Raw genomic sequence first — 17,481 nt, 5'->3', positions numbered from 1 at the left:
ATCTAGAACCATATAGTGATTTAGTGAATTACATAATATACAGCTTGCCCATTTCTCATATATTTCAGAAAGATAGGTCACAATATATGCCAAATTGTAGTTGATTGCAAATTAAATTACTTTAGACACTATTTGAAAAAATTTGTAATGACCCAGAATGCTAGAGTAAAGCAAATGTATAAATGCAATTTAAGTCCTACCAAACTTGCAACAGGATATTTTTGTATAAGTTGGGAAAATAATTCTAAAATCCATTTTGAAGAATAAATATTTAAAAATAACCAGGAAGACTTGACAAAGAAGAATAATGTGGATAAAACTGCACTGCCAGATATAAAAACTGTGTTACAAAATAACAGTAATTAAGACAGCGTGAATCTGGCACAGGGGATGAGAGATCAAAAACAGAATACAGAGTTCAGAATTGAGCTCAAATGTATTTGGGGATTTGGTAAATAAAAAAGATAGCATTTCTAATCAGGGAAGGAAATAGTGATTATTTAAGAAAAGGTATTAGGACAATTGCCCAGGTGCTTACTAAATAAGTAAGTATCCCTCCCTTACCCCTCACACTGAATTCCAAATAAATTCATAATAGAAAATAAAGCATTGGAAAACCTTTTTCTAGCCTTGGAGTGAGGAAGGCCTTTTGAATATATCAACAAAACTAGAACCATAAAGAAAACCACTGACAGATGACAGATGCTACTTAGAAGTGAAAAAAATATATATATGGTAAAAGCAGAACAAAGTAGAATAGGAAACCCTGTCAACAAGATTAAAAGGTGAACAAAAATCTAGCAAACACTTTTGCTATGTACATATGACAAAGGGTTACAAAAAAAGTTATGTTTCATCAACAGGGAAAAGAATATCCTGAGACATAAATAGGCAAAAGAAATAGATAATCTACAAAATAATAAATATAAATGATCAGTAACCACATGAAAAGATGGCCAGTCTCATGAGTAATCAGAAGAATGCAAATTAAAATACTGAATTTTGTTTACCTATTAGCCAGCTAAAATTAAAAAGATTGACAATACACTGGGGTTTGAAAGGGGATAGACAATGGAAGTCTTATGCGCTATTAGTGAGAGAATAAACTAGTATGTTTCTGAGAGTTGGTTTGGCAACTAATATAAAATATCCATTAAGGGAACAATCAGACAATTAATACATAATACAATTTGCAGAGTCATTTGTAATTGACAAAAAGTCCATCAGTAGGAGATTATTGAATATGTAATAATTGATCCATACAAGGAACTATCACAGAGACCTGATTATGGAGATCAACATTTTTGAAATGTAGAGACAGACCCACAGTGCTCGCTTCAGCAGCACATATATACTAAAATTGGAATGATACAGAGAAGATTAGCACGGCCCCTGCGCAAAGATGACACGCAAATTCGTGAAGCATTCCATATTTTTACAAACCTGCACGTCCTGTACATGTATCCTGGAACTTAAAATGAAAAAAAAATACAAATGAAAAGAAAATATAATAATCCAATAAAAAATGAAATCAGGCAAAAATTAAAAAAAAATAAAAAGACAGAGATTCACAATATGTCAAGTGGAAAAAGCAGATTCTAAAACTATTCTACCTCAGTATTTCTTGACCCAATCCCCTTCCTCCATCTCCATCATTACTCTGCAACATCCTGTCTCTCCTGGTCCTCCAGCCTCCTCTCATGCCTTCCTCCTGTTGATCTTCCACACTGCAGCTGTGCGGAAAGTCTTACAATGCTAGCATCTGAATCTTTTGCCCCTCACTTAAAAATTGTAATAGCTTACCATTGCTCAGAAAGGTTACTGCCCTTGCCTGATCTGCTCACACCTTCAGCCCTCTCTCTCCTACTTGCTCTAGTGACCTTTTCGGTTCTGTTCCCACGCCACCCCACCCCCTACTCCAACCTTGCTCCTTTGCACTTGTTCTCTGTGTGAAACCTTCTTGCTCACACTCCACCTCCCATCTCCACATTGTGCCCATTAATGCCTCTAGACCTTTATGCACTCAGCACAGATGTCATGTCCTCAGGGAAGTCTTCCCTGTTTACCCACTCTAAATCAGCTCCCCTTTTGTATACAGTCGGTATCTGCAGATGCAGAAGCTGTGGATACAGGCTGGCTGTAAAGGACTCGAGGGGTTGAAGTGTCCACAGGGAGTCCTGGAACCAGTCCCCATGGACACAGAGGACAGGCTGTAGTCTCATAGTTCTCTTCCTTCTTCCTCACTCACCTTGTTACAGCTTGGAATTATGTATTTCTAGATTACATCATGACTATCCATCTCCCTCCCCATGCTGAGGACAAGGACCATGTCTCTTTTCCTCATCATTATATCTCTGCTACATATTAAACACATTTTAGAGACTGACATGATCAGACACTGAAGCATCTTGAGTGAAGGAAGGAAAGGCTAGAATAAGGATTTGCTACTCTATTACTTGACAACTGATAAGAAATAGATGAAGAGCTATAAGAACTTTTTAATTACTATGGCAAAAAAATGTGGATAATTCATCACAAATTTTGAACCATGAAAGCAGCAAGGTATTTTTTTCCTAGTATATTTGTCCTTCCCAAATCAGAGACTCAGTGGTGCACTGTCTGGCTGTTGCACCTCACTTCCAGAAACGAGAGGGCAGTCTCATCCCCAGTGGCAGGATCACTGCCCAGGTCAAATTTACAGCAAACTCTGGAATTCTGATGCTGAGAACCAGACCCTCTTGAACCTAGTGGCCTTATTTCCTAAATGCTGTCCATAATGAAGCCAGTTTTATTTTCCATTTGTAAACTACAAATCAGAAATTCAATGTTGAATTGATTCCAGATTTCTTCTTCTTACTCTCTGTTGCCATGTTCCTAAGATAGTCTCACTTTCTTGAAAAATTTCACTATAAACCAGAAAAGGGGAAGATCAACTACCCCTTCATCTTCTTTCTCTTTTCCTAGGCTTTCCACACCACACTTCACAGTGCCCGCCAAATCCAGCCATACCCACCTAGGAAACTCAGGATAGACATTTTGCTTCCCACAGTTATCAAGTGGCTCCCAGCTCAACATTGTATTTCTAAAATTTGGAATTGTCAATGTTTATCTGTCAATGCAGTGAAGAATCCAGGCCTTTGCATAGAGCCCAGCCGTTTCTCCCAGGTAGGCTACTCTGACCTCACTTAAGAAGGTGAAGGATATTTGAAGAAGACTGCAGTGGCCCAAGGTGGCTAATGGTTTTATTTTTTAAGGATGCAAGAAACTTACAGTGTATTTTGGCATCAAATACGAATTGCATAAATTGTGTATAGCTGTAGGCAGATTGGCACCTGTGGATAGTGGGTGGTTGAAGATTTATAGTCAATATTTAGTCAACAGCTCAGTCACTGTCATAGAAATGTCTCTGACTTCTTTTAAACATTATTTGCCACTTCAAGTTCATAAGTTTAGGTAACCATTTTCCTGACCAGTTATATAAAAATAATTTTAAAAATAATACATCTCAAAGACATTTGATGTAATAGAAAATGGGGCTGGATGTGTGTTTATATACATGGTGTAATTGAAAGAGAATATTTCCAGTTGGCAGACCTGCAGCAGGCCATTTAACATTTCTAGAACTAAGATTCCTTACCTGCAAAATTTAAAAATAAGCCAAATTAGGTCCAAAGCCCTACTCTCCTTCTCATTAATTTTTAAATTTACATAATAATCTGATGGTATCTCACAGCATTAATCAGATCTGACTTGTGTTTTAGACATCTGAGTTTGTCATACTTTACCCACTCCCTCTACCTCCCCCAAGTTCAGCCCTGGAAGCCAGGGATTTTGTTTCATTCATTTGTATGTTCCCTGCTATACCCAGAAAGTGCCTTGAATGCTCAGGTGCTCAGAACAGATTCCCAATCGAATGCGAGTGGCCAGGAGTGAGCAGTGCCCCTAACACCACAGTTATATAGTCTGGATTGTCTTCCCCAAATTCCATTGTTGAGGTTCTACCCCGCAGGACCTCAGAACACAACTTTATTTGGAAATAGGGTTCTTACATATGTAATTAGTTGTTAAGATGAGGTCATTAGGGTGGGCTCTAATCCAATATGACTGGGTTCCATATGAAAATGGGAAACTTGTTCACAGACACACACACACACAGGAAGAATGTCATGCGAGGATGAAGGCAATGATTGGGGCGAGGCTTCTACACCCCAAGGAATGCCAGTGATCACCAGCAAATGTCCAGAAACCAAAGGAGAGGCTTGGAACATCCCTCAGAAGGAACCAACCCTGCAGACACCTTGATCTTGGAATTCCAACCTCCAGAACTGTGAGACAATAGATTACTGTTGTTTAAGCCACTCTGTCTGTGGTACTTTGTTACTGCAGCTCTAGGAAGGAATATGCTCACTGCTTTACCACTTGCTGCCTCAATGGAGGTAGAGCAACGAACTCCTCAGGGCCTCCATGGTGTTTACCAATGTCGCTGCCAGAGAGCCGAGCCCACCTGGCAGTTGTCACCAGTATCTTCATCCTCATACAATCTCTGCATCTGACTACCTCCCTCACCCTGTCTCTCTCCATCCACCCTCCTGCTTGGCCTTGGGGTATTTCAATATTCTCCACCTTTTCTTAGAATGGTCCTTCCACTTCCTTGCCCTAAGAAGAACCTGTGTTCCCTTGGGGAAACCGCTGTCTAGAATCTGCAGCTACCTTCAGTGGAGACTATTGGCCATTCACATTTCTCATGCCTCAAGGCCAAGACTTTGAGTTGTTCAAGACTGCTTCTTCCTCTTCTCCTTGCAAAACCTCCCACTTCTTTAAGGTTCACACTGTACCCTCTGCCCTCTGTCCGCTAGCCATAGTTACATCATTCACAGATACTGAGAGAAAAGTGGTAAAGAATGCAGGCTCTGGGGCCAGGCTGTCTGGGTCTGAGAACTAACAGACTTGACACTCACTAGCAGTGATGCTTGGCAAAGTTCACAAATCTTTGTAACCCTCACTGTTCTCATCTATAAAATGAATGTAACAATAATATATAAAATTCATAGTGTGGTGCCTGGTACTTGATAAGCACTGAATGAACATTAGCTATTATTATGTAAGTTTTTAGGACTGAGTCATCTTCATCTGCACCTTAATGACCATCTTCTTTATTGATGCCTTCCATACATGTGTGGATGACCCATCCCAACCCTGGATTGTTGGTTCTTTGATCCCCTTACCTCCAAAGACCTTCTCCTTCACATCGCCTGAACCACTGATGCCCCTGGTCACATTCCAGCCTTATCAACTCCAAAATCTGTATTACCTCCAACTTCTGAAATTAAAAAGATCCCATACTCCGATCACGGATGTTACTGTTTTGTCATATGTGCTTTGTATTTTTTTAAAATAAATTTGTCTACTAGTAAAAATATATATATTTTCAAAGGCTCTCACTATAAAAATTATATGACCTTGGTCAGGCCCAGTGGCTTATGCCTGTAATCCCAGCACTTTGGGGGGCCGAGGCAGACAGATCATGAGGTCAGGAGATCGCGACCATCCTGGCCAACATGGTGAAACCCTGTCTCTACTGAAAATACAAAAATTAGATGGGCGTGGTGGCACATGCCTGTAATCCCAGCTACTTTTTCAATAGTGTTAGAAACCGTCTCCCTCTGAGACTGTGCACCGGCCTTGCAGTGAAGATTGTTCCCCAATCTCTCTCCAGGCATAGTATCTCTCCTGTGCACTCACACACTGTATGTGTGTGTGTGTGTTCATGCACGCACACCATGTGGAGAGGTACATCTTGGTAAATTAGGAACAAGCACCACTGAGGGGATTCAATTCACTTTAACCTTAATAGCTATTTCTTAGAGAGACTACAGAAGAGTGCTCTCTCTCTAGTGGCTGCTGCTATTAATAGTATTGCCCTTTCCTCTCCTGAAAGAGTATTAGTTAATTCAGAAAAATCACCATCCAAGTTAGAAGCCATAAAAATTATTTTCCAAACTCTTCCTTTCTAGGTATTCTTCTGGAAATCAATAATTTAATTTATTAAAAATTAACAATTTTTTAAAACCTCTGTGGGTACCTTCACCTGTTCCTCCTTTTTTTTAAGACCAGTTTTTAACTGCTCAGAGGGCTTAAAACATTCTCTTGTACTTTTTCAAACTCAACCTCATCACAGCCCACTGATATTTCCAGAATCAACAGTGACTTCTAGGAATGCAGTTCCTTTCTGTTAGACATCTCTCCCACAGGGTTACACATGTTGCCTCCAGATGACTTGGCTTTCATCCTAGAGTTTGTAATCAACCCAGGGTGTGGATACATGCTGCAGGTGAATTTTTAGCAAACCTGGAAGATATCTCCACATGAAGCAGGTAGGAACTTCCGTCCATAAACGCACATGTGCAAGACACCAACTTTATTTTTTCATTATTCCCTTTCCATTCTGAGCCTCTATCCTGCAGAGGTAGCAGGCAGTTAATCCCCAGCAAACAGCAACTCTGCTTTTCCTGGGGTTGAGCTAACTTCCTGGGGCCAGGGGAAGCCTTCATAGTAGTAAGACATTGCTGAGGGCATTTGCAATTTGTCCACACAAAGTCTCCTCTGAGACATCTCTTATTGCTGTTTATCCCTTCAAGCCTGGTTGTTCTTGCCACTACGTATGTTCCCAGGGACCATGAACTATTTGGTTTCTATGCTGTACTGGGACACCAGAGTCTCTGGGAAACTATCCAAGACCCCAGATATAACGTGCTGCCAGTTACTCTAGTGGGAAAGGGAGGTGTTGCTTCCATGGGCATCTAACCTAGGATATAAGAAACAGATTGCCCAACCTCAGTATCTTCTGGATTCTTGGGGGTTGACTACTTCCCTAAGACTTTCTCTGGAACCCACCTACATCTCTGCCCTCCTTACTCCTTCCATCTACTTCCCATCCTCACTCAACCTCCCCATACTGAAGGAATATTTTTTTTTTTTTTTTGAGACGGAGTCTCGCTCTGTCACCCAGGCTGGAGTGCAGTGGCGCAATCTCGGCTCACTGCAAGCTCCGCCTCCCGGGTTCACGCCATTCTCCTGCCTCAGCCTCTCCGAGTAGCTGGGACTACAGGCGCCCGCCACCGCGCCCGGCTAATTTTTTGTATTTTTAGTAGAGACGGGGTTTCACCGTGGTCTCGATCTCCTGACCTCGTGATCCGCCCGCCTCGGCCTCCCAAAGTGCTGGGATTACAAGCGTGAGCCACCGCGCCCGGCCGAAGGAATATTTTTATCTCATCCAGGAGAATAATTTTCTCTGCCTAGTAAGTACTATAAAGTGTTTATTAAAAGAAGTATGTAGCACTTGGTATAATGCCTTAATCGTAAGAGATGCATGAAATGTTTCTGTTGAATGTAGGAATTAATAAAAGCATGAATGAATGCTACAACTCCAAACAGATGTAGTCTTCCATCTGTGATTCACTTCCTCTGCTAGCTAAGTCAGAGTGCAACAAGATCAAGACTATTTGTTTGAATCCTAACAAGGGCAGCGGAACTTATGGCTTTGTACCAACTAACTACATCCCTAGCCTGTGTAGCCGTCTAGCAATTGCATTGTGCTGTTTACAGGCTGTAATGACTGAGAGTCTGAATGGGTCAATATTTGTCTATTACAACTAGTATATGAATCATACATAGTACATGTCTTATTTACTCTAATTTTATAGTTTTATCTGCTTTGTAAATGATAGTTCTTGTTTCTAATCATCCTATAAAAACTATGTAATTTGCCAACAATTCCAGAACCTAAAAAGAGTAATATCAATTTAATTATGGTCTTGTTAATTTATATACATATATCTATATGTACATATTTATTCAAGTAGCTAGTTATGATTAGGAGATCATAATTAGAAGATTAAATGATGAGCCAAGTATTTAAGGGATAATCTATGGAAGTGTCTGAAAAACCTTTCTGCTGATCAGCATATTGACATTTTATTTTCAATGTGTAAAAACAACAACAAAAAAGGAAAATATAAGATATTTAAGAAGATATAAAAATGGTTCTTACAGACGAGTTATTATGAATTTAAGATGGTCTCCCCTATCTACAGAGCACAGGCCTTCTTGTTTTATTCATTTGTGCGCTTTGAGACTCCTGAGTATATACTTTTCTGTTAGGTTTGCTTTTCCTCTGTCCACTCCAGGTCACTCTACAGGAATCAATGGCATTGTCAGCATGGCCCAGTCACAAAGAAGCATGGCCCAGTAAGAAAGAAGATTACACTAACATTAACAAATAGAAATGAGTTAGAAGGATGTATTTACTGTGCGAAGATCTGGCCTATATCAGTATGTTCTGAGTGGCCAGCACAAGTCTGCCAGGGAGGACAGGGTGGTCCCCTTGACCCCATGATGAAGGGAAAATTACTATTTCCCTGGCCCAAACTTATCAGCTTTTGAGGAGCACAGGGTTGTCATGGGTAAATGAGAGTCCCTTCATCTACCTGTTCATACAGTACATTTGAAGTTTAGTCAAGTGTGGAAAATATGAAACTTTTATCCACATGACTAATGGAATGAAGACATAAGTCAGACACATTTTGCAGTGACCAACCTCTCCGATCCTGACTGCCTAGTCATTCACTGCTAATACACATTGGGTTTTCATTGGGGTTCATATAACACCAGCAGTTGTCTGTACCCCACGGAGCAGGACATCTGAGAAGTTTAGTGAATGTTCCTCACAGCAACATGTTCTATATTCCACCATTAATTCCATAAAGTACTCGAGTAGCCTAACTTCCAATTTAACCTCTTCTGTCTGCTTTCCTTGGGTCTCATGTTCCAATTTTAAAATCCATATAGCTAGAAGGCCACATATGGAAATGATATCTCCCTGTTAACACTTGACTTTGTGTCAATATTATGATTCATTTTATACATTTCTTCTCCAGCCCGAAATCCCATCATGTTTTGTTCAGCTCACTGGATCAAAAATAAATCATTATATCGTTTCCCCACTGGAAAACATACTACTGTCATTTTTTTCATGGAAATCAGTCTTCAATATTCGTTCACTGATCTTCACCTCCCCCACCAATGCCTCTCTCCACCCCTGCCTAAAATTACTCATCATTCCAATGAGTTAATATATTGGAATGAAAAAAATTTGGTTTCAGTCTCAGGGATCAATTTATGATCATCTTAAATCAGCCTCTTTTTAATTGATGAGTCTACTGCAAATTGCATACTTTGGTTTACTCTGTAAAAAATACAATTACACTAAGGCAAATCTGGTTATGACTCATGTATAATGAAATGAAAACAGTATCATCATTAAGCACCAAATAAAGCCATTGATTCCGTGTATTATTCTGTCAGTTTTAATTGAATTGCATTTCCCCCTTTCAGTTCTTAATTATGCAGTTCACGCTGAATCTTTATTTTTATGCACAGAATGGGATAATGTTCTCTTCCTCCTTACCTTAGTGTCTAAAAATATAAGCCTATTGAGAACAGAAAAGTCTTTGTTGGTCTTAATTAAAGCAAAACACCTGCTTTTATCCTGGGAGCTGAATGTGTTGCTGTACTGTGAGACTGTTACCAAGTGAGGGGACAATAGTGCTGCTTCCTGTTGCATGTCCACCTCCCTGACCTGTAGTCGCAGCCTCTTTCCAAATTCTATCAGAAGAAGAAAACATCACACTATCTGGCAAAGGAGGTCCATGGGGCCTCTCCAGCCTGCTAATGAGCATTAACTCTTGTCTAGACTGTCAGGTCTAGACAGAGCAAGGCAAAGTAGATACTGCTTAACTTGGGGGCAGATATGATTAGTGAGATAACAGCCAATCTGAAAATTCATTATTTTCTTCAGTTAACTTCCGAAAGACCTAAAGGCAAAAGCAGGACTCTCTTCTCTGATATATATCACATAACTGAGAATATGTGCAAGTGAAAATGAGCAAAGGGAGATGGAATGTCTATTGAACCTAGATTTAAAGGAAATCCTGCTACCACAGTGTAATTTCTGTAGTTGAAAAAGAGACAAAGGGAACACAACCTCTACCCTCCTCTCGTTCCATAATTGTGTTAGCTGCGTCGAAAGTGCTTTTGCCAGATTCAGGTAAATGCATCACCCTAATACCTGCACAATTTTATTTCTAGGATTCAATTCACAGGAGGCAAATGTTCTTGTGTAAAGATATCAAGTGATAGTGTTAGGAAGTTATTCATCTTGGACCATATAATAAAGGCTATCTTGGGATTGAGAACCAAAGAATGAGCTCTGGTCAGTCTTTGGTGTCCCAATCGTATTCAACATAAACTGAAAGATTATTATCATTGGCTTGAAACCCCAAATGACAAGGGCCTGACTCATAATAAGTATTTAGTGGGAAAGAGGAAGTGGCTGCTATTTAGACTTAACCTTAGAGTTGAAGGATTGGCTTCCTCAGGCTGAGAACATTTGATCTAACGCGTTGAAGGGCTGGCCCTCCCTGGAATATCTCCTACCTCTGGCATATCAAACTATGCTCTCCGTGCAGCTGCATCTCCAGCATCCATGCTAATAGAGGACACTATCTTGGAATGAGAAGAGGCACTAATCATTCTCGTACTTATTTTACCCATGTTCAAACTCATCTGCCAATATTTCCTTGTGCAATGTGCTGTAAAGCATTCTAATAAGCTTATTCCAGTTCCATCTTTTTTAAATTCCCAACCTATCCTTTGATAAAAGTGAGGAGAGAAAGGAAAATGCCCAAGAAATAAGAAAAGGGATTTAGGATAGGAAGAGGGAACTCACATTTATTGCGTTCTTTTATGTTACAGGCACTATTGGGTTCTATACATTAGTGACCCATTTTTGTTGTTGTTGCTGTTGTTTTTATATCAATGATCAGGTGTAGGGGTGTGTGTGTGTGTGTGTGTGTGTGTGTTTACACACATATATTTATGTATAGGATAACAGGGAAACAAGATAAAGTGACTTAGATACTAGAAAACCAAGGGTTAAATGTAAATGCTAGGACACGACTCTACATATTTATGATATCCCGGACTTCAGATTCTACAGTAACAGGTAGCTAGTAAGTCTATAAATAATGTGGATTTTCCATGTTCATTGTTCCTAATGTTGCAGACTGATGCATATGCCACGGTAACATCTATTTCAAATCAATTTCCTACAAATGCCTTTCACAACTATATTGTTTTTATTAATAAATTAAAACACAGCATACTTGAGCAACGTATTTTTGTTCCGTGCAAATTCACAGAGATCCAAAAAGATTACGAAGGAGATAAAATTTGCATTTACAAGAGACTCTCCTTCAGAAGGGTTTATGAAACTATTCTTTCACTATTCAAAATAGGAAACCATAAAACAAGGAGATTATAATAAATCCTTGGCAAAAATTCACATGAACACTTCCTGCCAACATTTTAATTAAGGATAATAGGTTGGCTTATCAAATATAATTGAGGGAATATTGACCAAAGGTTGGTTTGTCTAAGGGGCAGGCAATGGAACATGAGGTTCTAGTCACATCCTCTCTCACATTTCCCCTTGACTCCCTTTGTAAAGAGACATTTTCCCTCACCTTGCCTTCTCAGACCTAGAAACAGATAAATTAGAAGGTGCAGCTGGATCTGACCCCCAGGTTCTGTGGAAGCGGAAAGCATTCTGGTGCTGATGGAACTTTTCGAAGTTAGACACTAAAGGGATCCCCATGCCTTTGGGGATCCAGTAGGATTCTCGTGCCAAAGGAAGGCTCATTCTTCACCCTGGCTGTAACTTGGGCCTCAGCAAATTCTCTGATAAGATTTACTGAAAAACTTCCAAATGTAGGACAACATAGATTTCCCCTGCCAGCACAAAGGAATAACTTTCCTGAGATTTAAAAACCATCATATATTCAAGGAAAAAAAAAGGAAATTGACTAGCAAAACTACCTCATGAAATACATCTCTTGATTCCTTAATGTCATCCTCTTTATGAACCACATTTTCTCATGGCCTAAACTACTCCCTGATTGTAAATTAAGCACCATATGAATAACTTGCCTGATGGTATTACAGTGATCTAAGGTTAATGTTTAACTATTAACAGAAAATAGGATTCCAGGTAATATAACCTGAGAAGAGTACCATTAGGGTGCCATTTAGAAAATTCTGTTTAAGTCTTACAATAAAGGAGCAACTTAACTGCTAGAGAAATTTGAGTCAATGAAAAAATTGATGTGAAACGAATCTATCCCCTGGGCTGGGGTATTTTATGTTTCAATACTGAAACTTGAACATTTTTTTTACACCAGAAAAGTTATTCTTAGTAGTTGGCAGAGTAAATCCATGTTATCGTGCATTCTGAAGCAGTTCAGCTGAATCTAATTAGAACATCTGCAGATTTATGCAGCTTTCTGTATATTAAAGTCCTAACCCTTGTGAAATAAATATTTCTCCTCAATCCTTTATTTTTACCCTTCTCAGGGTTAATCAGACTAATATGGTATAAATTTTAACAACCATTTTTATGATCCCAGGATGAATGGTGCAATACAAGTCTAAAATACCAAGATCTTATAAATACTGTCAGTATGTACTGGCTTTCAATGCCTTCCTCCTGGCCATCAATTTTGGCTTAGAGAAAGGGAAACAATTATGAACTCAGTCACTTGCTTCTTTTTATTAGTTTTTCAGAGATTTCCAAGGTGATCCATGCATTTCTGGGATGTTGAGGAGAACGTGTTTGGTCTTACTGTCTCTCAATAGAGAATTCATTGAATCATGTAGGCAATTAAGCAAAAAAGGTCAGTTTGGTTTTACCACTTAGACAAATTACTCAAACTCATGTAGAAAATGAGTGTTTTGCTAGAGTAATCTTTAAAATACTTCTTGGGAAACAAAGCTACCATGTTTCTCGGGTAACAAAACACCTAGATGTAGCACTTCACATTAGGACTTTTGTCTTAACCAGCCTTCTATGTTAGATCAGGCTGATAAGTAATTTCTACTTCAGTCATATAATACCTCAAGGTGTTACCAATTAGTCTTAAAATTAGTTTTATCTCAGGCTGAGAAGCATTGTAGCAAAAAGAGGCCCAATCCTGGAGTCAGAGAGCCCTGTGGAAGCACCAGCTATATCACTGGTCAGAAGTGAACCACTGGGCAATAATCACACTACCCAGAAACTTAGATAATTCATGGGTAAAGAAATACCATTTGACCCAGCAATCCCATTACTGGGTATATATCCAAAGGAATATAAATCATTCTATTACGAAGATACATACACACGTATATTCACTGCAGCACTATTCACCATAGCACATTAATGACAGACTGGATAAAGAAAATGTACATATACACCATGGAATACTATGCAGCCATAAAAAGGGATGAGATCATATCCTTTGCAGGGACATGGATGGAGCTGGAAGCCATTATTCTCTGCAGACTAACGAGGGAACAGAAAACCAAACAACACATGTTCTCACTTATAAGTAGGAGCTGAAGAATGAGAACACATGGACACAGGGAGGGGAAGAACACACTGTCAGAGTGGTGGGGGGCAAGGAGAGCATCAGGATAAATAGCCAATGTATGCGAGGCTTAATACCTATGATGGGTTGATAGGTGCAGCAAACCACCATCCTTAACCTATGTAACAAAACTGCACGTCCTGCACGTGTATCCTGGAACTTATAATACAATTCAATTTAAAAAATAAAGAAACTACTAACAGAAATTTCTATGATTCCAGAGTGAGGAGTAATACATCTAATCAGAGAATGTGCCAATATGGTTTATTACTTAGAAACAGATAGGTGTATTTTGTCTTTGAATCTTGAATTTCAATTATTTGTTTTGAGAATAAAGGCCACTAACCCACCAAAATATAATAAGGTCTGGTTAAGGAGGAAAACCCCTAGGAAAACTTTTCAGCTGATTTCTTCAATATCATATTAAAGACTCCCACATATAGAAATCCAGAGTGGATCTGTAGGGAGCAATGAAATTCTACATCGTGATATGAGGCAAGATATTGAAAATGCTATATGAAATCTTGGTTCTGTCACCCAAGATACAATAATAATCCATGGGTAAAATAATGATTTACCCAGCAATTTTAAATATTAAATAATGTGTATAACTAGTACATTCTCAATAAATGAGAACTGAGATACAGAGATGGGACCTTTAAAAATGAAGCATGAAAAAAGAGACCCTTTTCCTCGGCAGTTAAAAAAATGGAACATTTGTTTAATTAAAAAAAAAAATCGTCAACTCTCTGTTTTTTTTTTAAACAAGCTCTGGCAAATTTTATTAAAGGGAAATTTTGCATGGTTTATTTTTCACCAGTCTGTTCTGGCATGCTTCTAATGGTGTCAGAATCACCTGGATCAATGAAAGCCAGTGTGCATACTCTGTAGTATTTTCCTCATGCTGGGCCCAGTTCAATATTATTGCCACTGTAGTGATGGACACCAGTTTTGACCAACATTGCATAGTACTCTATTTCTGATTTCTTCAAAGTTGGACAGTTGTTAGAATGACCAATTTCCCTTTGCCTTGTCTGATCATCTTCAGAGACTGCTTGTACCCCAGCACGTGCTTTTCACTTTTTATAACAAGTTAGAACCTAGAATTGATCAACTCCAGCGACTTTTTTGTCTTCTTTGCAGCCACCATCTTTCTGCCTTAGGTGCGGTATGGCCCGCAACCAAGAGCTGCTGCTAAGATGGCCCGGGAGCGAGAAAAGCCATTGTCAACTCTTAAAAGACTGTTACAGGGTTGGGTTTGGTGGCTCATGCCTTTGATCCCAGCACTTTGCAAAGCCAAAGTGAAAGATGGCTTGAGGCCAGGAGTCTGAGACCAGCCTGGGCAATATACCAAGACCCCCATCTTTAAAAAATAAAAATAAAAATAAAACCCTAAAAATTAGCTGTGGTAGGCCAAGCTACTCCAGGGGGCTGAGGCAGGAGAATTGCTTCAGCCCAGGAGCTTGAGACTGCAGTGAGTTATGATCACACCACTGCACTCCAGGCTGGGTGACAGAGCAAGACCCTATCTCTAAATAATTAAATAAAATAAATTTTAAAAAACTATTATAAACAAATTACATCAGGTTCTTCTAGTCAATTAGTGCTTTAAAGCAGTGGTTCTCAAAGTGTGGAGCCTGGATCAATGTCAGCAGTATCATTTGGGAACTTGTTAAAATGCAACTTCTTGGGTCCCAAGGCCTACAGAATCAGAAACTTCTAGGATGAGGCCCAGCAGCCTGTGTTAACAAGCCTTCCAGAGGACTGTGCTACATGCTTAAGGTTGAGAAACACTGCATTAAGCCTTCCTTCAAATATCAGCATAACTTCAAGGCTTCCACTGTCTCAAGGGTCTTGCAGAAGGTCCCTTCTTTGTCTGTTAGGATGTGCAGATTCCTAGTAGATTTGCTGAACAATCTGAGTCTCCACTTCCTCCTTCTTGGCATTCATCTCCTGCTCTTTATTCAGGACTAATTGATGTTCACACTGGCCAATTAGTCAATGCTACAATTCAAATGGCCCCAGCTGTATCCAGAATTAACATGAAAGCTTTCCTAAAATATTTGAGTGGGTTTAAAAAAAAAATCACAGATTTTCCTTTTCAAAACAAGCATTTGGGCCCATTTTTGTTCAAGTATGAAGGTGAATTTTTCATGTATTATTTCCTCAATATAATTATTTTACGTATTCGTTAAATACAGAGATTGCTAAAAACTTGTTTGTTGAGACTTCCACAAGTTGATAAGGAATAGGATAAAATGTATATCTTCATTATTTAACTACCCTAACCTGCTTATCAGTCTCATCTCACTCATTTGTTCATTCTACAAATATGCATCAAGCACCTATTATGTGCCAGGCACTGTTCTATGTATGAAGGCTTCGGCCATAAACAAGACAGATGGGGCGAGAATGGACAGATTGGAGGGGAGTCTCTTCCTGCTACAGCTTGCATTGTAGTGGAGGACAGAACACTATAAATAAATCAACAAATTAATAAGTACAATAATTACAGGTTGTATTAAATACTCTGCAAGATAGAAACAGGATAATGTGATGGAATCCCTGCAAGGGGTGGCTTCCTTAGACAGGGTGGTTGAGAAAGGTGTCTTTAGGGAGATTATATCTGAACTTAGTCCTGGAGATTGAAAGGAGCTACTTAAACGAAGAGGTGGAGGAAAGTGGAGGAATTCAGGCAGAGGATTATAGAGCAAACAACAGTTTTGCACTTTATGAAACATGAAATAAAGCCATAGCAAGTCAGCGGGAAAGAGTGTTGGGGAAACATCATTAAAAACAAAATCTCCTCCCAACACAGAAAACCTCTCTACAGACTAGAAGAGAAAGTAATCTTATTATTGAAAAAGCATTGAATAAGAATATGATAACTATCACAGGTAATCCATTAAGAGATTCCAAAATTCAAAAGACATCTCATCCTCTTACCATGTGGTACATACTTGTCATCAAGATAAACAATAACTAGTCCTCAAGTAAGAGGACTTGGCAACACCATTTGTCACACATAGCTCCTCCTAAATTTACTTGGTAGTTGAGGTGACCATCTGTGTTAACTATTGGCTTTATTCAACAGAACGATAAACTTCTCTTTATGATAAGAGATAGTTTTGCAACTTGGAGCGAGGCACCTGCCCTCCCACAGAAATGGAGAAATAGGGGCACTATCTTCCTTGATTCCATTTGAAAAAGATGGCTCTCAGGGCCTTAAGAAAGACATTCCTGAGCATTTGTTCATGTGTTTTTTGGCTGCATAAATGTCTTCTTTTGAGAAGTGTCTGTTCATGTCCTCTGCCCACTTTTTGATGGGGTTGTTTGTTTTTTTCTTGTCAATTTGTTTGAGTTCATTGTAGATTCTGGATATTAGCCCTTTGTCAGATGAGTAGGTTGCAAAAATTTTCTCCCATTCTGTAGGTTGCCTGTTCACTCTGATGGTAGTTTCTTTTGCTGTGCAGAAGCTCTTTAGTTTAATGAGATCCCATTTGTCGATTTTTGCTTTTGTTGCCATTGCTTTTGGTGTTTTAGACATGAAGTCCTTGCCCACGACTATGTCCTGAATGGTATTGCCTAGGTTTTCTTGTAGGATTTTAATGGTTTTAGGTCTAACATATAAGTCTTTAATCCATCTTGAATTAATTTTTGTATAAGGTGTAAGGAAGGGATCCAGTTTCAGCTTTCTACATATGGCTAGCCAGTTTTCCCAGCACCATTTATTAAATAGGGAATCCTTTCCCCATTTCTTGTTTTTGTCAGGTTTGTCAAAGATCAGATAGTTGTAGCTATGCGGCATCATTTCTGAGGGCTCTGTTCTGTTCCATTGATCTATGTCTCTGTTGTGGTACCAGTACCATGCTGTTTTGGTTACTGTAGCCTTGTAGTATAGTTTAAAGTCAGGTAGCGTGATGCCTCCAGCTTTGTTCTTTTGGCTTAGGATTGACTTGGT

The 17,481-nt window shown here is 39.2% G+C and overlaps 1 protein-coding gene, 1 non-coding gene and 1 pseudogene across 2 annotated transcripts in view; 2 read left to right on the top strand and 1 right to left on the bottom strand.

Moving 5' to 3' along the window:
* Positions 1-17,481, top strand: part of CDH20 (cadherin 20) — a 220,088-nt gene that overhangs the window by 56,400 nt on the left and 146,207 nt on the right. The window lies entirely within an intron of this gene.
* LOC116469951 (U6 spliceosomal RNA) lies at positions 1,329-1,437 on the top strand. Its single transcript, XR_004248401.1, has one exon. It is a non-coding gene; the product is annotated as a U6 spliceosomal RNA (small nuclear RNA).
* On the bottom strand, positions 14,327-14,670 carry LOC116468503 (large ribosomal subunit protein eL30-like; annotated as a pseudogene).

Source organism: Hylobates moloch, unplaced genomic scaffold (genome assembly GCF_009828535.3).
Source record: "Hylobates moloch isolate HMO894 unplaced genomic scaffold, HMol_V3 SCAFFOLD_5, whole genome shotgun sequence".
NCBI lineage: Eukaryota > Metazoa > Chordata > Mammalia > Primates > Hylobatidae > Hylobates > Hylobates moloch.
Note: the sequence above shows the minus strand (reverse complement) of the source record. Positions and strands in the feature narration are given on the sequence as shown.